The following is a 22,531-nucleotide window of genomic DNA, read 5'->3' as shown; positions in this document are numbered from 1 at the left end:
GACCCTGGAATGATTCCAGACTCTGCTGAAACTCTGGAAGGCAGGCAGAGCCAGGGGTTACTCTGAAGCCCAAGCTTCCAATAACAACCTGTTTAAACAGAGCCAGGACCCTATGGGCCCACCCTCCCAATCCTCAGCCTGCCTTTTGTCAGCGGAAAAACTTCAGTCAAAGAATAAGTTTAATCAGAGAGGTGAAGAAACAAAGGAAAACTATCAAAGGAGATCAAATACTACTATAGTCATTAAGCAAAGTCAAGGACCTTTTAGATCCTTCTCAAGGGTTACAGATAATATTCTGAGCCATTTCCTATGAGCTGTCCTATATAGACTGAGCGCCCCACCAGGTGGAAGAAGTTAACTCTATGATGACCAGACTGTAGGCGGGACATTAGCTGCCACAATTCCCAGAACTGGCCTCAAGGAAATGGGAACAAAACAACCCTGGAACTAAAGACTAATTGTATTTGATGCTGATCAGACCACCAATGACCAATCTCAAAATAACTGTCTGAGCTGACTGTGCTATTTCTACATGTTGCCCCCTCAGCCTGTAAAAACTCTAACCCACTGATTCTCAGTGCAGGGGGATTCAATCAACTTCTGGACAAGTGTCTGCCCTCCCCCCAGTTGCCAGCACCCAAAATAAAGCAAACTTTCCTTTCCACCAACCTTGCCTCTTTATCGGTTTTTGAGCAGCAAGCAGCCAAACCCCACTTTCAGTTATACTGTTTCAGTCCCCAGCAATGACACCAAAACCCCTGGAGGCCCCCAGTATACACCATCTCCTCAAGTGTTCCCCGAGGACCATGCCCTACTTAGAGAAACACTGGACCATAGCTCGTGACTTCAGTGCTTATGCAGAAAGGAACAGGAGCAAACCCTTCCCACTGTTGGGGGCAACTGGGGACGGTCAAGGGGTCCATCTGGGTTCTGGCTAGGGTCTCCCCTCCGGCAGCCAGAGTACCACAACCCACGAAGGCCGAATCTTCAAACCCCCTGAGGTAGGAGGACCCACCACCATTTCCTTTCTCCTCCCCAGCCATCCAGCCTGAAAGTAAAGGCCATTGGAACGTCAGAGCTTCTGGCACTCTTGACCCCATGTGCATCATAAACCCTTAACACAATGGTCTTTCCTGCAAGGGTTCATTGAGGAATTTACTGCTAGAAATCTAGGTAGTTCTCACAGTTCACAGTATGTTGTTTTTGCTGTTTAGTGGCTCAGTCGTGCCCGACTCTTTTGTGACCTCATGGACTGTAGCCTACCAGGCTCCTCTGTCCATGATAGGATTTCCCATGCAAGCATACTGGAGTAGGTTGCCATTTCCTTCTCTAGGAGATCTTCCTGACCCAGGGATTGAACCTGTGTCTCCTGCATTGGCAGGCAGATTCTTGACCACTGAGCCACCAGTGACATCTTTATCTCCTTCAAAAGTTCATTCCTCGACCATCATTTCTAAGTACTCCCTGCACACTTTTCGTTTCTCTCCTTCTCCACACCACTGTTTAAATTATCTTAGATAACTGGAGAATCCCATGGACAGAGGAGCCTGGTGGGCTACAATCTATAGGTTGTAAAGAGTTGGACACGACTGAAGTGACTGAGCAGATATTTGTTCATCACGTATCTTCTACCACAAGAACGTACATTCCATAAGAGACCTTCTCTTTTCTGTTCACTGGGATTTCTGCCCCTCCTCCCCCACCCCTCTCCTACACAATGCGTGGTGTGTTAACAGGTGCTCCATAAATGTGTTGAGTGAATGAAATGCCCATGGTTTAGCCCCATTCTCTCTGCCAGGAACAGGTGTTCGTCCTTTGATCACTCAGGAGGTTCATTTGAAAATTAGTACTGAGGCTGCCTTAGGCAAGGGGCTTGACCCCTGGGCCGGAGGAGCAGCCTGAAGCTCACATGTATCATAGATTATCCATGTGATGTGGGAAGGGGCTGCTGACCACTTGGTCTACATTCTTGCTGATAAAGACCCCATCTGGCCAGCACTGGCCTTGCAGACCAGAATCAGAAGCTTCCTGGGTGGCCCCTCGCCCTCTTTCCCCGCATGCCTTCTGTGTGCGCCAACAGGAGGCTGGCCACTTCCTCTATGGTTTGTTTTACTTCTCCCTGATGTCCAGTTCTTGAACTTTGACACCTGAGGCAGGACTGCAGGGAGCAAGGGAGAGATGATCTAGAATCATCTCGGGATGGTTCCCAGTGCTGCCTCAATCCCTCAGGTTCCAGCACAGCAGGACGGTGGCAGGTGGTGGAGAAGTTCTCCACGGGGTATCCTGGAAATATGCTGAGAGACAAAAAACCATGTCTGGACAGGTGTCCTGGCCAGGGTCCACCTGCGTAGGAGAAGTCCTGAGACTGTAAGATAGGGCCTGATGCTCCCCACCAGCCACTCGAGACAGGGTAGAGCCTCTCCCTGGAAACAGCACCAGGATCAGAGGAGGTGATAGTGCTGTGGCCTTGGTCCTCCATTCTGGGTGCTGGGGTGACAGCCTCAGACCTGAGTCATGGACCTGTGGATGATGGAAACCCTTCCCCCTCCCTCAGGAAGCAGGGGGCTTAACAGAAATGCAGAGAGAAAAGACTTCCTCCCCACGTCCTGACTTCCCTGGTGCTGCCAAGGGGCTAGCTTGCCCCCAACCCCTCCCTCTCCCAGGCCCCGAACACAGGCACCCACCAGATCCTGCCAGGCCTCTTACCACCTCTTGCCTCCCTTTCCAGGCCCTTCTAAAAATGTCAGGAATTCCCTGGTGGTCTAGTGGTTAGGACTCCACCCTTTCATTGCCGAGGGTCCAGGACCTGAGTTGGATCCCTGATTGGGGAAATAATATCCCACAAGCCATGTGGCATGGCCAAAAATAAACACAAATAAAAATGCTGTCACCTTGAGCCCCCAAATGGTGACCATGACATGGTTCCTTCTATAACCTCTCTCATCCCTTGGTGAGATAAATCTTCCTTACAGTCTTGGTCATATCACAACATTTTTCTGTCCCAAACCCCAAAGCGTACAGTACTGCCTCTTGGGTACAATCCTCTCTTCAGCCTTTCCTATGCAGCCCAAACTGTCTTCCCAACCTGATCACCACTCCAGCCAGGTCTGTCTGTCTTTCAAATACATCAATCGTCCATCCACTCATTCTTTCATTTATATTTACCATGAACAGTGATTTATAGGGATGAAAATAATCTTTTGTTTTGTGAAGGAGCAGGGACAGAGAGCAAGAAGGGATCCACACTTCCACTGAAATGTGAGGTGGCCTCGGATTTTTAAAAATTTTTAAGTATTTATTGACTGAGAAGTTGTGTTTATTATATTGGGTTTATAAAATAATTTATTTTAAAACTTTTAAAAAATAAGATTATTTAAAAAGATAAGGTACATTCTAGCAAATAACAAACTTATTTATATCAATTAGTCCAGTATTTTAAAATAACAAAAGAAAAATACTATTCTTGATACTTTCATCACTTTAATATTAATCCTGTACGTTAACTATGTCTATCTCTAAGTACCACGCCCCTGGTATTTTTCTGAGAAAAAAAAAAAGTGCATTATTTTCAATATGGGCTTAGCACTTTTAATTTTTCATAAAATTGCCTGAAATCTTTTAAAGTTGTGTTTTGAAGTTAATAAATTTGATATTTTGGACACTTTTAATCGACTCTTTCAATTGACCACAATATTTTTGAATGAGAATTTACCCTTTGTATAAGTGCCCGGTGAGCTTAGGAAAATTCTGCACATAATGGCTGTTCTAAATTCTGATATTACAATCTGCAACTCTTGCAGCGCTGAGTTGCTGCGGGAACACTTAGCAACTGGGAGGGGTGGGGCAGTGAGAGCCCAGCTGGGAGTAGTTTTCATTAGCGGCGGCGGGCGCTTGACCGGGGCTTCCCCTCACAAGTTTAGTTTCCCCAATTTGTAAGGAGCAAGGATTCCACCCGGTTGCACCCAGCTGGCACGTGCGGTGAGGGTCTCGTGAGAGTGAACACTGCAGGCGCAGCTCAGGGCTGACACGTGGAGGCGCTCAGTGGACCTACAGTCCTGCTACACCAAGTGCAGCCTCCCCTGGGCCCTCGCGGCTGGCTCCGCCTCCTGCCTCCCAGGACGCCCCGCCCACCGCATCCTGCCTGGGTCGGAGCCGCGGGGAGCTCGAGGTTCCACTCGGCAGGCTGTCACACGTAAGTCACAATTCGCGTGTACATTGTGTACCCTGCGCCCGGCACTGTGTTCTAAGCACTTTGCGTCAACATTAACAAATGTACTTCTGGCAGCGGCATCTAGGATCCCTACAGTCATTACCCCGCAAGGCCCAGGGGGTGAGTGGCCGAACCAGGCTACACGCCCAGGCAGGCCGGCTCCTCCGCTGGCAGGCTGCCTCCAAGGTTGTCCCGCTGTCCCCTTACGTACTATCCCCACCCTTTTCCTGTGTCAGGAGGAGGGTGACCCTTGCGTCCAGTCCTGCTCCACCCAGCGCCCTTGCCCACAGGCTGCCTTTCCGTTGGGCAGTGGAGCGGCCAGGAGAGATCAAAGGGAGGGAAGAAAGGGAGGTCTGTGTTAATTCCCCCGATGCCCTCCCTGCCAGGTCACCCAGGCTGGCTGTGACCCTGGAAGGAAAGTCGCAGCCTCTGTCAGGTAGCCCCTTGCACTGATTCTCTCTTTGATTCCAGTAAGTTGTCCGAGCATGGGGCTTCACTGCTATTAAGCCCAGGTGCTGTACCACGCCCTCACCCAACCCCCTACCCTCTCACCCCTCACTGCTCTTCCCGGTTTTGTTGTTCAGTCGCTCAGTAGTGGCTAACTCTTTGAGACCCCCATGAACTGCAGCAATCCAGGCTTGCCTGTCTTCCACCATCTCCCTGACTCTGCCCAAACTCATGTCCATTGAGTTAGTGATGCCATCCAACCATCTTCCCCCTTTACAATCTTTGTAAATAGTTCCTTTGTCAGTGAAGTGTTCGCCACCTGTACTGCCTCTCAGCCATCCATCCTGCAAGGCTTACCTTGTCTTGGGCCCTATCAGTTTGCTTCCTCTTCTTTTTTAAAATATTTGTTTTTATTTATTTGGCTGCAGTGGATCTTAGTTACGGCCTGCAGGATCTTTAACTGTGGCATTGGAACTCTTGGCTGCGTGGTTGTAGGATCTAGTTCCCTGACCAGAGATGGAACCTGTGTACCCTGCTGTGAAAGCACAGAGTCTTTAAAACACTGGCTGCCAAAGGAAGTCCCTTCCTTCCTTATTTTTTTGAAAAGATTCCCATGGTTACAAAAGGAAGTGCAGTGAAGTCTCCCTTCCTTTCTTTCTTGAACACCCAGTTCTCCCCACAGGCAGCTCATGAAATGTTTGGGTTGTTTAAAATTGTAGTTAAAAGTAATATAAAATTTTTCCATTTTAATTATTTTTAAGTGTATAACTCTGTGGAATTAAGTGCATTCACGTTATCACCATCATCATTCTTCAGAACTTTTTCATCCTGCCCATCTGAGACTCTGTACCCATTGTCAGGAAGGACAATAACTTTTTCCTCTACTCTTTGAGGTTCTTGTCTAAGATACCTCTTTCATGAAAGAGGGATTAACAGGAGAAAAACAGATTTAATTTAATTTTATATTTCTGAGGGTCCCAAAGATATGAGACCCAAAAAAGTGACTAAAGTAGGCACAAAATCTCCAAAATGGGGCATTTTTTTTTCTTGCTCTCAGAGGCACAAAGGAAAGTCAGAGTAGCTGTCCTTGCACTGGCTACTTCTTAAGTAACTTTAATTCACAATAACCAATATACCATAGTGTCATGTTTTGGAATGGCCTTCCCTGAACCCCATCACCATTAAACACAAAATTGCTAAAATGACTTTCTGTGACGCCTTCCGGAGACATTTTATGCATAGTCAAACCACAAATGGTAGCTTATTTTATGTACCACCTGCATCTTGCCTTTTTCACTTTATACTCTCTCTTGAATATCATTTCACATCCATCCATAATACAAGCTCTCATCCTTCTGCTCAGCTTTCCCTTGTTTGGATATTCCCTTGAACTTAGCCTTTCCCACACTGATGGAAACCGAGGGTGTTTTCAATCTTTTGCGGTTTGTTCCTAACCTCCTGTTTCCTCTCCCGGTTCATGACCTTGCATCTCTTGCTCTGCTTCCCCGCAGGGAGACCAACCACCCCCATGACTTCAGGGCCTTCCAGTCCTCTGGGCTCCTGACTTGCTGTCCCTTCTCAGGAGACTACCTGCTCCTTCACCCTGGCTCTGCAGTGACCGCAGCGCATGTCTCTTGAAGCCAGTACTCTCCTGGTAGCCTGTGTATCAGATGTGGCGTAAGGTAACTGGAGAGGGTGCCCATGGGTGGGGGTGCCTTCCTAACACAGGCTGCTGGAGCGCACCCAGATTACACCTGCAGGGGTGGAGGCCTGACTTCTGTCAGTGTCTGCAGAGGCCAGGAATTCAGCACTAGGTTTCCAAACTTTATTTGGTCCTAGCTGAATCTGTTGACACCTACTTTGGGAGGTGAAGCTGCCATATAGCCTATTTGTCTTTCCATCCACATCCTACACTATTTTTCCTGACACTGCTACCACCATCCCCACTTTCTAATTAAAATAAAAATTGTAGTAAAAAGAGAAAGAAAATAGTAGAGAAATCTCCCCTCTAAAAAAAAAAAGAAAGACTCAAGATTTACGCTAGATAGATGGGGCAGGATCACTTACAATGAAAAATGCTCTTCACAAAATACTATGAATAATAGTGTGTGTTTTATAAGCACCCATATGATACCCATGGACCCCTCATTGCCCTGCGAGGCAAGTACTGTATTTTTCACCACTTTACTCATGAAGAAAGAGGTCCAGGGAGATCAAGGGACCATCCAGGAAGTGCCAGAGGTGGGGCTCCACTGTTGCTGCTGCTACTGCTGCTAAGTCGCTTCAGTCGTGTCTGACTCTGTCCGACCCCGTAGACTGCGGCCCACCAGGCTCCCCCGTCCCTGGGATTCTCCAGGCAAGAACACTGGAGTGGGTTGCCATTTCCTTCTCCAATGCATGAAAGGGAAAAGTAAAAGTGAGTCGCTCAGTCGTGCCCGACTCTTAGCGACCCCACGGACTGCAGCCCACCAGGCTCCTCTGCCCATGGGATTTTCCAGGCAAGAGTACTGGAGTGGGGTGCCATTGCCTTCTCCGAGGGCTCCACTAATGCCTGCATTTACCCCTGAGTTTGACCTTCAGCCCTAAGTCAAGCCTGTTGGTGGATGATGTTGCTCAGAGATGCTACTGAGGAGAGGATTCTAGAAAGATGGTACTGATAAACCTATTTGCAGGGGAAAAATGGAGATGCAAGCATAGAGAACAGACTTATGGACACAGCGAGAGAAGGAGTGGGTGGGACAAACTGAGAGAGTGGCATGGAAACCTATACATTACCATATGTAAAATAGATGGCCAGTGGGAATTCTCTGTGTGACCCAGGGAGCTCAAACGGTGCTCCGTGATAACCTAGAGGGGTGGGATGGAGTGGGAGGTAGGAGGGAGGTTCAAGAGGGAGGCGACATATGTATACCTGTGACTGATTCATGTTGATGTATGGCAGAAACCAGTACAATATTGTAAAGCCAATTATCCTCCAATTACTTTTTTTTTTTTAAAGAAAGATCTATAGGCCTCAAGGCCTTGGACGTAGTAGGCACTGAGGTGGGTAATGCACCAGCAAAATTAGATCAGGTTGGGGGCTGAGCTCATGGACGATGCTGGAGGGGACAATTAGAAATGGCTGGGGGCCTGGAGACAGCTGAGGACACGTTTGCACTATCCTGAGAATTGGTGCTGTCCAGAAAAGTGAAAGAGGGGCAAGGAGAAGGGGTGCTGGGTGGGGAGGAGCCCCTTGTGTGCAGATGGCTGGATTTTACAGCAATCACCAGATTCAGGAAATGTGACACCTTGTCCCTTAGGACCAGAAGGCTTAGAGGTGGAGCTTTGGTTTGGCTGGAGGCAAAGTAAAGATGGCGGCACCAGGGCTGCAGTAGCATTGGGTGAAAACCCTGTGAGGAATGATTTCAGTTGTGTTCAAATGGAGCTTCGTGTCTGGTACCTTCCCTGTGGCTCGGCCCCTGCGGCTCCCCATCCTGAGCAGCCCAGGTCTGAGGTTATTTTACACTGTCCAGCTCCCTGGCCTGATGAAACCCCAACAAAGCAGGGAGAGAGGCTGGGGAGACAGATGAGCGAGGAGGGCCTATCTGCAGACAGAGTTCTCTGGAGAAAAGCTTTTTTCCTGGTTCCTTGGAGCTCCACTGAAGAAAGCCTTGAGGAGAAGCCAGGGAGTTCGTTTGGGGGGGATACCCTAAGTACCCTCCTCATTGGGACCCCGCCCATCCTGGCCTTTTTGGAGAGCTCCCAGGACGAAAAAAGCCCGGCCTGTTATGACCAGTAGGTGATTCAGCGCCATGCACCTGACCGAGCGCCCAGATGTACAAGGCCCACGGGGCTGGATGCCACCGAGGAGAGGAAGACAGGCCACCCCCCCACCACCCGCAAAGGGCTTCTAGGGAAGGGGACACTGCGAGCATACAGACCAGAGAAGCCCCAGATGGAGTCAGCTGGGGGCTTGAGGGAGTCCAGGCCTGAGGCAGCCAGAGGGGCCGGCAACACTTGTCAGGAGAGGCAGGGTTTAATACCCGTTTGCTTTCTTTCCTCCAGGCAGTTCCTGATAAGCTTTGACCTCTCCTGTCTCTGGGAGCCACACACATGCACACACACTCTCACACACACACTCACACACTGCTGGCCATTCTCTGTGTGCACTGCTTCAGGGAAGGGAAGTGACAATATAAAAAGGAGAAAAAAGTATAAAAAGTCTTCCTGATCTCTGTGGTCCAGAATTCCAGCTCCTCAGAGGAATGGAAGACACAGGAATAGATTTGGGGAACTGTTTGAGGAGGAGCAGCTAGGCTTGTCAGCATCCTGGGCTTGGGAGCAGAGTCGGGGGTCTGTGAGATATACGGAGATGTTGGTGGGGCCCTGAGAAAGGGGTCCTGACCCAGTTTTCTGGGATGAGCCAAGAGCAGGCGGCAAAGGTCCAGGTTAGGAAGGGCCAAGTGGGGTGTCAGGCAGTTGGGCCCCTGCAGCCCTGTGGGCGGCAGAGGAGTCCTGTGCACTCCACCTATACTGCGGGACTCGGGAGGAGAGCACAGCCTCGGAAGGGCCTTGCGGACAAGAAGTAAGGGCAGGGACTCCCTCTGGATGCCAGATGGACAGTGGGCCTGAGGGATCGAATGAGCTCAGGCCCCCTCCCACATCCTGAGTAAGCCCACCTGGGCTCAGGATCCCCCAGGAACCTTGAGGGGATGAGGGAAGCAGCCGATCTCTTGATTGCCATGATCAAGTGTCTGCCACCTCAAGGGAGTGGGGACTGAAATGCAAAAATGAGGATGAGGTACAGAAATCAATCCTTGTCCACCCAAATGTGCATATTGAAAATCTAACCTTTTATAAGATAGCAAATTTTCCCAGGTGCCTCAGTGGTAAAGAATCTGCCTGCCACTGCAGGAGACACAAGAGATGCAGGTTCGATCCCTGCTTCTCAAATATCCCCTGGAGTAGGAAATGGCAACCTATTCCAGTATTCTTGCCTGGGAAATCCCATGGACAGCAGAGCCTGGAGGGCTGTAGTCCATGGGGTCATAAAAGATTTGGATATAGCTTAGCGACTAAACAACAAATATATAATAAAAAGCCTACAAATAATGGATAAATAGTAAACTGGAGGGTATAATAATATACCATATATAATGAAAATACTAATTTCTTTCATATATGAGGAAGTCCTATTAACAAACAAGATAGTTCATAAAGGATATAAGTAAGCAGTTTACAGAAAAATAAATACAAATGACTTGTTAATGCTTGAAATGTATTCCTAAGCCATAACTGGAAAAATGCAAAGATTACAATGAGATACCATTTTTCACCTACGAGATGGGAGAAGGTTTGTAAGTTTAACAAAGCCCTATGAGAGAGCAGACAGGCAGCCCTCTCTTTATGACTCTTTTTTTTTTTTTTTTTGATGTGCACCATTTTATAGTCTTTATTGAATTTGTCACAATATTGCTTCTGTTTTATGTTTTTGTGTTTTGGGCAAGGCATGTGGGATCTTAACTCCCCAAACAGGCATTGAACCCACACTCCCTACATTGGAAGGCAAAGTCTTAACCACTGGACCATCTGGGAAGTACCTCTCATGACTCTAGATGGTTGGGTACATTGGCACAGCAGATCTATCAAAGTACACATTTCTTTTGTTTGACTCAGTAGTTCCAGTTCTAGGAATTGACCTTGCAGGTCCATCTTCACATGTCCACAAGGATGTTTGTTCGAGAACGTTCACAGTAGTAGCCTTGTGTGTAGTGGTAAAAAAGTGGAAAGGACCCAAATGTCTATTAATAGGAGACTAGATAAATAAATAAATAATGACACCAATGAAATACTAAGACCATTCAAAATGAAAAAGGTCTATGTATACTGACAGGGAAAGAACTTGGAGATATGTTGTTACTTAAAAAAAACAGGGACTTGCCTGGTGGTCCAGTGGTTAAAAGAATCTGCCTTCCAATGCAGGGGACGTGGGTTTGACCCTTGGTTGGGGAACAAAGATTCCATACGCTGAGGGGCAACTAAGCCAGCTCACCCTTACTAAGCCTGCGCACTCTAGAGCCCAAGCACCCAACTAAGACATGATGCAGTCAAATACATAAATAAATAAATATTTTTTAAAAAGCCAGGTACAGAATACAATGTATAGTTTCCTTCCATTTGCATTAAAAAAAGATTATGTAAATATATGCATGCTTATGCATGAACATTTCTAAAGAGGTTGCAGAGGTTAAGCAAATATCCATGTTCTCATGGGATAATTTTGTAGTGTTTGAATGGTTCAGCTTCCGTGGGTGTCTTCTCTTTACACCAGCATTTTGAGGTAAAGGGGCAGGCAGGAGAAAGGAGCAGTGGGAGGAATGCCGAGCAAGTACTTCTGTTGGCCGAGGGCCGAGTGGGTGGCGGGTTCTTGCGTAGGGAATTAGCGTTTTCCACGTGGATGGCCGCAGACTGCAGGGACAGGGGCTGAGTCACTGTGACAAAAGTCCACAACCCTCCAAAGGCAAACTTTGCTGACATGTTCCAGAACAGTTCATCCTTGAGAAAGGAGCCCCAAAGGGGCTCCAGGAAGGGCTGGGAAGAACTGATAAGCATTCTTAGCAGAATGTACATAAGCTCAAAGGTGAGATCAGCAAAGAGTTTTAAAGAGTCATTTTAGATTATTACTGGGGAGGGTGCAAATGCTTGCACAGGATAAGAGAAGAAATCCAAAGCCTAGTAATAGATGAGCAATGAGGGAACTAGAAACATAAATTCAAGCAGAGTTAATTCCAATTCAAACAGGAAGATCTCATTTTCTACCCATCGTATTAGTAAACAATGTTCAGGATCGCTGCTATTCAGTATTGGTGGGGATGTGGAAAGACAGGTGATCTCAAACACCATTGAGGGAAGTGAAAAATCACCCCAATCGTTTTGGAGAACAGTTAGGCAGTAGCAACAATTTAAATGTGGATTCACCCTGAGCTTGATATTACTACACTACCTTAAGTTGGCTTCCCTGGTAGCTCAGACTGTAAAGAATCTTCCTGCCAATCTTTCTTAGGTCAGAAAGATCCCTTGGAGAAGGGAATGGCAACCCACTCCAGTTTTCTTGCCTGGGGAATTCCATGGAAAGAAGAGCCTGGGAAACTATAGTCCACTGGGTCACAAAGAGTGAGTCACTAACACTTCACCCTGAGCTAGAAATTCCACTCCTCGGAATCTGCCCTCTGCCATTCTGACAAAGGCATATTCAAGAATGTTCAACACACTGTGGTTTTTCAAGCAAAATGTTAGAAACAACCCAAATGGCTATCAATCAGAGACCAGATAAATAATTTATGGGACAGTCACACCATGGAATCCTTAAAATGCTTGAAGGGCTGAGGCAGATTTACGTATGCTGGCAGGACATGACCTCTAAGGCATACTGAAAAATGAAACTAACGAGTCAAAAGCATGGCACATATAGTGTAATACATGTATTTAAAGACCCTCCCAAATCCTAAGACTGTATCATACATAGAAACAGGTCTAGGGGATTCCCTGGTGGGTCCATTGGTTAAGACTCCATGCTTCCTCTGCAGGGGCCACAGGTTCCATCCTTAGTTGGGGAACTAAGATCCCACAAGCCAAATGGACAAAAAGAAAAGAAACAGTTCTAGAAGGATGTTACCTCTGAGGAAAAGAATTGGAAGAGGAGGAGAAGAATTGAAAGGGTGTGACAAAAAGAGAGTATACATTTCTGTGCTTGAGGACTTTTAATTACTTACTTGTAGACAATGAGCCCGCATCAGTGTATTGCTTAGCTGCAGTAGGTATGGCCATGGTTAGTGTAGATCCTGGTTTTATGAGTTATTAGCTGTGTGAGAGGCACAGAACTAAATCTCAATGAGCCTTACTTTTTTTTTTTTTTTCTAAAAAGATAGGGCTAATAATGGCTTGTTATGAGGATTGCAATAAACTGTGGAAGATTCTGAAAGAGATGGGAATACCAGACCACCTGACCTGCCCCTTGAGAAATTTGTATGCAGGTCAGGAAGCAACAGTTAGAACTGACATGGAACAACAGACTGGTTCCAAATAGGAAAAGGAGTACGTCAAGGCTGTATATTGTCACCCTGTTTATTTAACTTATATGCAGAGTACATCATGAAAAACGCTGGGCTGGAAGAAGCACAAGCTGGAATTAAGATTGCCGGGAGAAATATCAATAACCTCAGATATGCAGATGACACCACCGTTATGGCAGAAAGTGAAGAGGAACTAAAAAGCCTCTTGATGAAAGTGAAAGAGGGGAGTGAAAAACTTGGCTTAAAGCTCAACATTCAGAAAACGAAGATCATGGCATCTGGTCCCATCACTTCATGGGAAATAGACGGGCAAACAGTGGAAACAGTGTCAGACTTTATTTTTTGGACTTACAAAATCACTGCAGATGGTGATTGCAGCCATGAAATTAAAAGACACTCCTTGGAAGGAAAGTTATGAGCAACCTAGATAGCATATTCAAAAGCAGAGACATTACTTTGCCAACAAAGGTTCATCTAGTCAAGGCTATGGTTTTTCCTGTGGTCATGTATGGATGTGAGAGTTGGACTGTGAAGAAGGCTGAGCGCCAAAGAACTGATGCTTTTGAACTGTGGTGTTGGAGAAGACTCTTGAGAGTCCCTTGGACTGCAAGGAGATCCAACCAGTCCATCCTAAAGGAGATCAGTCCTGGGTGTTCATTGGAAGGACTGATGCTAAAGCTGAAACTCCAGTACTTTGGCCACCTCATGCGAAGAGTTGACTCATTGGAAAAGACCCTGATGCTAGGAGGAATTGGGAGCAGGAGAAGAAGGGGACGACAGAGGATGAGATGGCTGGATGGCGTCACCAACTCGATGGACATGAGTTTGAGTGAACTCCGGGAGTTGGTGATGGACAGGGAGGCCTGGCATGCTGCGATTCATGGGGTTGCAAAGAGTCGGACATGACTGAGCAACTGAATTGAACTGAATGAGGATTAAATTCATAGAAGCAAAATGCTCTGAACAGAGCCGACCCATGGAAAATGTTCCAATTTATCACTACTTATGTAATTAAACATAACCTTTGTTTCACAAGGAGTCTGTGCCTGCTTGGATGGAGAATCCCACACCAATATGGCCAAGCGTATTCCATGAAGGGCTTGAGAAGGGAGGGAGAAACTTGCTGCGTATGTCTATGTGAAAGGGAGAGTCACAACTCCTGGAGGGTGAGGAGCCAGGCCAAGAAGGCACTGAAGGTGCTCCCTGAGCACCACTGGGCTGACGTGGACAGTCTTTCTGTGGGTCATCGTGCTGGTAAGCTTCAGTTTGAGGTGACCAATGTCAGTGAGCCAAGCTGGGGGAGCCCCTCTGGTCTGAGACACGAACTCTTTGAGGGGGACACTGAGAAGCAGTGACTTTGGAAGGTGGACAGTTGTGTTTGGGATCGTCCTGTGGGTTCTGGTCAGGAGCCACTAGTACTCTGTGCTAACAGGGAGATGCTGGGAGCGAAGTCAGCCAGGCCTTGGACCTGGAATCACCTGTGTAGACCTTGTGCTTTGGGGACTTACGCAGACTGCTGTGTTTCCATCAGCAACAGATTCAACTGATAACTTTAAGGACATTTAAAACTTTTTGCCAATAGACAATATTTCCCCCTCTCTGTTGACAGAAATTAGGTATGACTTTTCTTCCCCCCTTCACAGACAACATGCTTCTAGAAAAGAAATTCTTCAAAAGGGGTGATCAGCCCTTCCTGGGATGAGGTCTTTAAAATGCATCAGAATCAGAGTGGAAAGATAAGCAAGGCTAGAATGATCCACGTGGTACTGGAGTAGAGAAAGGCAAAGTAAGAATTCATGTTTATCTTAATATAGACACAGATGGTTACATATAGAAATAGTTATGGATGTCTGTCTATAGACTAGTAAACAGGTTTTTATCTTTGTTCTGTTACCTGGGAAATGACACTTTAGTAGCAATGAGCAACACCAAGTACCTGAATCTTGGTTTCTAGAATCATTCTCTCATAACCAGAACCAGGGCTCCCTGGAGAATGGTCTGATTCCAGGACTGAGGTGGGAAATATACAAGATGAAACAAGCATCCTGTAGTGCCAGAGAGAAAGGAAGTGCTCACAAAACAAACACATGGATAGAGAAATGGCAAAGGGGCACAGGAGTCAACTGACAGAGTTCCCAATGGCTAAGCGGAAGATTTTGAGCAGTACAATAAATAAAGTAGTATTGACTATACCCCAAAGTCTAAAACAAGTCCATATTGATATAAATAAATGGTTGAATATATCCCTAAATGGATAGGAGACATATCTTCTGTGCAGAGCAATTTTATTTGGGGCTGTGCTGAGTCTTTGTTGCTGTGTGGGCTTTTCTCTAGTTGCATCCAGCAGGGGCTACTCTAGTTGCGGTGCACAGGCTTCTCATCTTGGTGGCTTCTTTTGTTATGGAGCACAGGCTCTAGGGTGCGTGAGCTCAGTAGGGCTCTAGGGTTCAGGAGTTGCAGCATAGGGGCTCAGTGGTTGCGGTTCAGGCTCTAGAGCACAGGCTCAGTAATTGTAGCGCACAGGCTTAGTTGCTCCGCATGTGAGATCTTCCTGGATTAGGGATCGAACCCATGTCTGTTGCATCGCAGGAGATTCTTTACCACTGACCACCAGGGAAGCCCCTGTGCAGAACAATTTAAAAATAGAAATGCATGTAAAGTCCAGAAATGCTCAAGTCAATATCTTGGCATTTTCAGGCAGGAAATACACACACACACACACATATAATATGTATTTTTTGCGTTACTTGTCTATAAATATTTTGCTTATAAGAGCTTCAAAAATCTCAGTTTCCATTTTTACAGCATTTACATTTGAAAAAATATATACACATTTATATATACATTTACAAATTTAAACGCTGTAAAAAATATAAATATATATGCTGTAACACTTCAATCCTGGCAAAGCTGTAAGAAACTTCAGCACAGACATCCATCACTGTGAGCAACATAAGTTCATACATGCCTTTTGGACAGCACCTTGGCAATATCTGTGAAGAAGTAGAAAAACATTTAGACCCTTGAACACGGTAGTTTCTTTCTTTCCTGAAAATTAATCACAAGAAAAATAAATCCCAGAGAAAAGACAGCAGGGAAAGCAAATTGCATTTTCTTGCTATTTTATTCAAATGAACAAAGCTTGAAACTGTTTAAATGTTCCACTGAAGTTTACAAAGTGATAGTCACTTGGTGGAATCTTACTTGAGTACTAAACGTATATGAGAAGTAACATGGAAAATGCTTATGAGCACTTTCGAGAAAGAAGTATAACGCAAAATGTGTAACTGTACTACTGTAATTATGACTGAGTACACACATGGGCTGGAGGTCTGGGAAGCTGAGCAGTTGGGCTGTTGGCACCTGGATCCTTTCCATTTGCTTCACACACCCAGCCATTCCTCCCGCCTCCAGGGTCCAACACAGCCTGCGGAAATCCTCACCCAATGAACTGTCAGGTATAGGGCGCTCAACTGGTATACTTTTGGAAGAAATGTTTCCTTAATGTTGCTATGATGTTCTCCAGTACCACTTTTAAAAACTTTCCTAAATATTTACTGCTGAACCTGGATTCAAACTTGAACAGGTCTGCCAGTGCCTCAGCTCCACTGAGACCTAACCAAACCCTCCCACGACTCACACATCCTATTCAAAGTTTCCGTTACTATCACACAGCCACCTACCGGCTTTCTCAAACAAGAGTGCAAGAAAGCCCCTGCGCGCCTTCAGATGAAGCTGAGGATTTTAAAAGGTCAAGCAGGTCAGAAATTAGCAGCTTAAAAGAGAAAGGATTTTCCAGGGAGATGCTCGGATCTCACGTGGAGAATGTAGGAATCAAAGCATCACAAGCCCGGGCCAGTTACTCTCGGTCTGGGGAAAGGGGCGGGGCTAAAGACCTGACCAGTTTGGTGGGAACTAGCGGTGGGTCTGTGGCCCCGCCTCCTTTCCACTGCCGTGCTGCGCACCGGATGGTTCCCGCCCCCCAGCAAGTATACGCGGAGTGCAGGCCACGCATGTTAGGGTTTTAGGAGGCACATTAAAAAGAGTGGAAAATAAGTTACATTAATTTTAATAATATATTATTAAAATAATTAATATATTTTGCTTAATCCAAAATCTCCAAAATATCATTTCAGTATGTACTTGATAAAAAAAAATTTTTTAACATTCTTTTTTCATGCTAAGTCTTTGAAATCCAGCTTACAGCGTATCTCAGTTTGGATCAGCCATATGTCAAGTGCTCAACAGTCACATGTGAACAGAAGCTACTATATCAAACTGCACAGATCTAGAACTTTTATGTCTCCTTTTCTTTCCTTCTTCCATCCCTTCCCCCTTCCTTCTTTTCACTCCTTCCTCATTCCCCTCCTTCTCTCCCTTCTTTCCTTCCTTCCATCTATATTTCTTTTTAAAAGCATACCATTTTTAAGAAATTGAGGCATATGCCTACCTGCCTACAATGCTCACCTACACAGAAAATCCTGGAAAACCTTATTTTTTGGAATTGTCTGTTGTCCAGGGGCTGTTCCTTCCTGCTTGCTGCAGCTGACATGTGAGCAGATACCCTCTTTAGGCTCCTGGCAGCCCCCTTATCAGACTCCCCTGGACACATCCAGCCCCCACATGCTCATCCTCCATGGTTGTAGGTGAACAAGTTGAGCTGGCTCTCTCCATGAGGAGATGGGGGCAGGCTTATGCAAGCCCTTTCGTCTTTTCTGGCAGAGTCTTTAGCACTTGGCAAGACTTCTCAGGTCTTTTTCGTGACTGGAGTTGCACTTTGCATTGGAAGTTGGCTGCTGGCCAGAGACTCTTCTAGCCTGGAGAGTCCCTGCATCCATCTCTGGGCCTGAGGGAAACTTTGAGCCCCCAAGTAGAGGTCTCATGGAGTTAATGACAGAGATTGTCACATGTCCCTTAGCAATCCTGGAAAACCGCTCTGGGAGCTAAGTTCCTGGAGAAGAGATCTTGAGAAGAGGACTTTTAAGGGCACAGGAGAGGTAGAGAATAGAAAGTCATTTTCTAGGCATAATTTTACCTGAAGTCGTTACTTCTTTATTTGCATTTCCTCCCATTATCAAAGTAAACACACTCACAATTGCAGTTATGCAATGATTTATGCAGTTGCTATGAGCCCAAAAGCACTTGCGTGGCTGTGTGTGAGTTGGTGCGTCCCTGGCTTCCCGCTCTTGGGGCAACAGGAGGCGCTGGGAATTTCTCAAATGTTCACAAGAATGTCGAGAGGGAGTTCTGAGTAATCACAATTCCTTGAACTTCTTGTGGGAAAATAAAGTCCCAATTTCCTTTTAGAGATAACTGTCTTTGAAAGCTGTTTACCATGAGAGTTTTTGTTTATGGTTCAGAGAATGGTCAAAACACACTTCTGTGGAAGGTCCCAGCAAGTAAAAAATCCCACCATGGGGACGCCCTGGCCCCCAGCACGGGAGCAAACTTGAATTATCCAGCTGGGCTCCAACACCTTCTGTATTTCTGTATTTCCAACAGACTCTGGTGTTTTAGCCATGAATGTAATCAGTCTCATACACTTGATGTTGCTGTCTCCCCCTGCCTCTCCCAGAGGGAGACAGCCGTATAGGTATCTCCCAGCTGGATCCTGGGGAACCAAGTGTCAGGGAGACAAGCAGGATCTGCCTGCCTTGTGGGCTGGTCGGGGAGCCGCTCCTCACCCAGGCCTCCCTGCTGAGCCCTCACCCCACCTCAACTCGGTGAGCCACACCCTCTCTGGCTTCTGGTCTCCACCAGCCAGGTTGACACATAGATTAAGTAAAGAGAAGGCAAAAAAAAAAAAAAAAAAAAAAGAAAAGGGAAGGGAAAAGGAAAGAGAAAAAAAAAAGCCATCCCAAGCCAAGATGCCTGTGCCCTCTCTCTGAAGGGGTGGAGAACTGTGTTGGCAGCTGCTATCCAACCCACAGACCCAGCTGAAGGTGGAGAGGATGCCATGGCACTGTGGAGCCTGCAGTGTGGGGAGTTGCCTGTCCACTCTGTCCGGGCAGCTGGACCGTGCTCATCTAGCCTGGACCCTTAGCACCTGTCAGCAGGCTGGCTTTTGTTCTTTGTACGGAGCACAGTGAAAAGAAAAAAAAAAAACAAACACAAAAACTCTTTTGAGGGTCTCAGCCAACACAAATTTGATAATTCCAGCAATAGCCCAGGTACGGTGATATCATTCCCTCAAAGGGTGCCAGGCCATCCCCTACCTTGTGGATAGAGGCAGAGGGAGGGCAAGCCCCTGGGGTGCCCAGGCCTCTTTGTCCCCGGCCGACCTCTGTGGAAGTCCAGGCTTCCTCATGAGGACCCCACAAGCATCACTCCTTTGTACTCAGAAGCAAGAGAGCAGGGAGCACCTACATGGGAAAGTATGGGCTTTAGGGTTTGTACCAGCTTTGCTTCATGGTTTTTCTGTTATTCCTTTAGTCATCTAACAGACACAGAGCTGAACACCGCCCGGTCTTGGCTCTGACAGCCCCTCCCTGGGCGGCTGGATACACCAGAGATGGGCGGCCCCATCTCTGGTGTATCCTGGTTTTTCCTCCAGGAGGTGGAGAGCCCTTGCTTTGAAAAGTGCCTACAGAGCAGTTTCGCCCCTCTGTGAACATGAACGAGCCTTGGCAAGCGTGCGGCTGAATCACAGTCTTGGTGACACAGAGCACGTGGCGTCAAATTGCCCAGAAGTATGACTGGCACCCCAGCCTGTGCCTCCGCACCCCAAAGGAGGACCCACTGTCAACACAGAACAAGGGATCCAAAGATGAGCCTTCTGGTTTTCTAAAAGCCAGTTGTTGAGTTTCAAGGCCTTCTCCGTACATGGTGAATTCCTTGAAGGCAGCTGAAGTAACCACTAATTTTTTTTTTTTTTTAACCTACCTAGGTTAAGTGCCTTTTTCTGAGAGGAGTAAATGCCTCTGTGTGTGCCAAGTTGCTTCAGTCATGTCCGACTCTTTGCGACCCTATGGACTGTAGCCTGCCAGGCTCCTCTGTCCATGGAATCCTCCAGGGAAGAATATTGGAGTGGGTGGCCATGCCCTCCTCCAGGGGATCTTCCTGACCCAGGGATCGAACCCACATCTCTTATGTCTCCTGCATTGGCAGACAGGTTTTTTACCACTAGTGCCACCTGGGAAGCCCAAATTCCTCTGTGGGACTTCTGAACTTGAGGGGAAGGTGAAGAATGTTCTTACGAGGGATTTGAGTGGGGCAATCAGTTCAAACAGCTGGCTGGGGGCACTTCGATTCCTGACCCTGGAAGCTCATGGCCGACCTGGTGATGGTCTGCCTCAGTCACAGTCATGCCAGGCACAGCCCAGAACTGCTTCCAGCTCCTGACATGCCCTGGGTCTGGTGTGACCCCAGTGGATGTCTACTTGACCATCCTTGCAGGATGGGGCAGAGGTGGGAGAAGGCAGGGCAGCCACTTATATCCACCGAGTCGGCTGGAAGCTAGGCAGCTGGTGGCTTGTCAGTGACAAGCTGAGCCTGACTCATGGCCCTGTCATAACTCCTGGTGGCAGACTGACCCACAGAGGAAATTACACAGCACTCTGTGGTCATGATAGAGGCAGGGGCTTTTCCAAGTGCATCAACTGGGAAGCAGCCATCACCCACGCTGGAAGCTCAGGCTTGGGGACCCCCACTAACTTCAGGTTAGTCCTGGTGACCACAGGAGTGAGATGGCCTGTGCAAACCCCTTCCATCGTGCCCCGCTGGCAGGTGGGGCACCCATAACCCCAGCCCATCTGTGACAGAGCTGCCACGCTCCCCAAATCAGCCTTCCACACACAGTTCCTGGGGTGGCAGATCCCAGTACAGCCTCAGTCGTTCACCCACAATCTACACAGGCCCTGGGAGCTTGCCAAGGGGCCCTCAGTCAGAAAGGACAGTGCCAGTAGAACCAGAGGCCGCTCCCCTCAGGTGGTTGTGTGACTCTGGACAACTAAATCAAACTTGCTGCATCTCAGTTTTCTCATCTATCAAGTGGGTCTAGAATGCCTACCATAAGCTGTGGTGAGGATTAGATACTGTATGCAAAGGGCCCGGCACAGTGTCGGGCTCTAATACATGGCCCTTGTTCTCAGTCTGCTCTGAGGCAAATTTCAGATTGGCCCCAACCTCCAGGGCTCAACTTTCAGAGCTGCCCCTCCCCCATATCCAGGCTCCCAACTCTTCATGCAAATATGTGGCTAGAGGAGGAGACATCATCACGAAGGAGTTGATTCTTCTGGGCAGTGTGAAGGGGTGGCCTTGCTTGAGACACTCTGCAAGGGGCGAACCACTGGGGAGTGTTCTTACCAAACTCCTCTTGTCCACTCCTATCTGACCCCCCAGGGCCATCCTTCAGAAAACTCTGGAGTGGGGGGAACTGGCTCCCTGCCCCCAGAAGCTGGAGGAGAATGGTGACCAGAGAGCAGGAGGAAAGAAGTGATGGGCGGCACCAGGCCCTGTGTCTGGAGTTAGTCCTGGGAGCCACCTCTGGGAGAGCCTTCAGCCCATGAGGACTCTGATGGGTTAGAATGTTCCCCTGGAACCCAGAGGGCAGGATTGTCTTATGGACTCTTCCAGCCCACCTGTGCTGTCACTCGGGGCAAGGGCTGCACTGCCCGCACCCTGCCAGTCCATGACAGGGGCCCCACGCTGGGGTTACCAAGTGCCAGTTATGGGGATACCTGCAGGGTGGGCGGCCCAGGTACGCCTCTCCAGGAGGTATCAAAGGAATAGATCAAGTAGATGTCTAACAAGAAAACACTGCCCAGGACCCTGCCTCCTCCCTACCTGCTCTCCACCGCCACTTTGAAGCTCCCTCCCCCTCGTGGTGTGTCTGTTCTTCCTTCAGCCTGAAGGCCCATCCACCAGCACCCCTGGGTCTGGAGTGTGTCTCCAGGGCCCTGGTCAGGGTTCCAATTCTCTCCTGGGCTCAGTTCAGTTCAGTCGCTCAGTCGTGTCCGACTCTTTGCAACCCCATAGACTGCAGCACGCCAGGCCTCCCTGTCCATCACCAACTCCCAGAGTTCACTCAAACTCATGTCCATTGAGTCCGTGATGCCATCCAGCCATTTCATCCTCCTGGGCTCAGGGCGGTCCTAACCAGCAGCCTTGGGGTTCCCAGAGGCCGAGGCCAGCTCTTGTGCCTGGTCCCTTGAAACTTGTGCAGTGCCCAGCACACAGTGGGTGCTTGGCATTTGCAGAAAGTCTGGTGGGGAGGCCGAAAGCAGTTGTGTGTATGCACATACATGTGTAAAGGGGGTGTGTCAGGGATGCAGATTCACTGTGCACCTGCTATGCAGGGTATCTCATTTCATCAAGTCATTTGGTCATTTGTGTAGTTGCTTTGAGGGTGGCTTTTCATGTACATTCCTCAGCAGGGGTGGGGGTGAGGAGAGCTCTATTCTATTTTTATCTCCCCCACTGAAGGGTGCTCTGTTCACAGGGCCCCTTTCCTCCCCTGGCACTTTCCCCTACATGCAGCTGCAACTAGAAACTTTGCTTGTAAAAGGAACTGGTTGCTTCACATCCACTCACCTCACCCACTCCCTCTGAGCCCTATGGGGCCCCAGTGCCAGCGTCACTTCTTCCGAGGACCCTCCTTCTTACCCCACCCCCAGACCAACGCTGGGCTGGATGGGGTAGAATCCCTGCTTCCTCCTGGAACCTGGGAACCAGCTGAGATGTAACACCTTCCTTCTCCCCCATCCCCAGCAAGGGTTCTCTTGGACTAGTGGCCCCTCCCTGCATCAGCCTGGCAGTGGGAATAGCCCACAACTCCATGTGGCAAAGGAGCAACTCTAAGGCCCTTTCACACCCATCGAGGTTG

At 47.9% G+C, this 22,531-nt stretch overlaps 1 long non-coding RNA gene across 1 annotated transcript; it reads left to right on the top strand.

Moving 5' to 3' along the window:
- Window positions 1-3,831: 3,831 nt before the first annotated feature.
- On the top strand, window positions 3,832-13,743 carry LOC147349253 (uncharacterized). The gene is made up of 3 exons (XR_015149740.1): window positions 3,832-4,192; window positions 6,169-6,339; window positions 12,780-13,743. It is a non-coding gene; the product is annotated as an uncharacterized LOC147349253 (long non-coding RNA).
- The last annotated feature ends 8,788 nt before the right edge of the window (window positions 13,744-22,531 follow it).

This window comes from Bos grunniens, chromosome 21 (assembly GCF_055505025.1).
Source record: "Bos grunniens cultivar Pamir isolate PY7600 chromosome 21, Bosgru_T2T1.0, whole genome shotgun sequence".
NCBI lineage: Eukaryota > Metazoa > Chordata > Mammalia > Artiodactyla > Bovidae > Bos > Bos grunniens.
Note: the sequence above shows the minus strand (reverse complement) of the source record. Positions and strands in the feature narration are given on the sequence as shown.